The 984-nt window shown below is 52.4% G+C and overlaps 1 protein-coding gene across 1 annotated transcript in view; it reads right to left on the reverse strand.

Moving 5' to 3' along the window:
* slc7a10b (solute carrier family 7 member 10b) overlaps nucleotides 1-984 on the reverse strand; it is a 26,896-nt gene that overhangs the window by 9,964 nt on the left and 15,948 nt on the right. The gene's annotated exons all lie outside the window — the stretch shown is intronic.

Raw genomic sequence — 984 nt, forward strand, 5'->3', positions numbered from 1 at the left:
CAACCGGGCTTACAGCGGGGCTAACTGCGGGGCTAACAGTGGGGCTAACAGCGGGGCTAACAACCGGGCTTACAGCCGGGCTAACAGCGGGGCTTACAGCGGGGCTTACAGCGGGGCTTACAGCGGGGCTTACAGCGGGGCTAACAGCGGGGCTAACAGCGGGGCTAACAACCGGGCTTACAGCGGGGCTAACTGCGGGGCTAACAGCGGGGCTAACAACCGGGCTTACAGCGGGGCTAACAGCCGGGCTTACAGTGGGGCTAACAGCGGGGCTAAAGTTAATCCTGGCGTCTCATGTGTTAAATTAGCTGCCGCTCTGATCCAAAATAAACGTGTTTACCAGTTATTCCGTTATCTTCAGCTTTATTTTTTAGTAACATGCATCATTATTGTTGTCACGAGTTTGATTTAAACCCGACTATTGCATTGTTTAGATGGTTGGAAACGGTTGATACATTAATGCTTACAGTGTGCATTCCTCTTTTTCAAGTTTTTGTCCCTTTCTGATTGTTCTGTAAGAACATTAACTGTACAAAAGATATTTAGAATTAGACATAGCTTACAGAGATTTGTGCATATGGTTGTAAAACATGTTCTCACATTGTGAATAAGGGTTTGAAATGAAGCCTAGAGTCCGTAGGCTCCATTTCCCCAGGAACATTAAGCGTCGTGACCTCGGTCAGAACCAGATCAGTCCGTGCACCGGCTGAACCGGTGACGCTGCTCCTGGCGGCGATGAGCGGCAGCAGCCGGTTGCCATGGGAGGCAGGAATGTGGGAAACGGCCGAGCGAGCGAGGGAGGGAGTGAGGGAGTGAGGGAGCGAGGGAGTGAGCGAGCGAGGGAGGGAGCGCTTGTTTCGCCTCGTCCATCAATGTCACCGGCTTCGCTCACGGTGGCCTCGCTCTCCAACACAAAGACCAGCTGTCAGCCCCGCACAACAAACCACTTCCGTTGTGAAGAGAAGAAACAAGACGTGGAAAGGG

The sequence above is a fragment of the Etheostoma spectabile genome, unplaced genomic scaffold, assembly GCF_008692095.1.
Source record: "Etheostoma spectabile isolate EspeVRDwgs_2016 unplaced genomic scaffold, UIUC_Espe_1.0 scaffold383, whole genome shotgun sequence".
In the NCBI taxonomy this organism is placed as follows: Eukaryota; Metazoa; Chordata; class Actinopteri; order Perciformes; family Percidae; genus Etheostoma; species Etheostoma spectabile.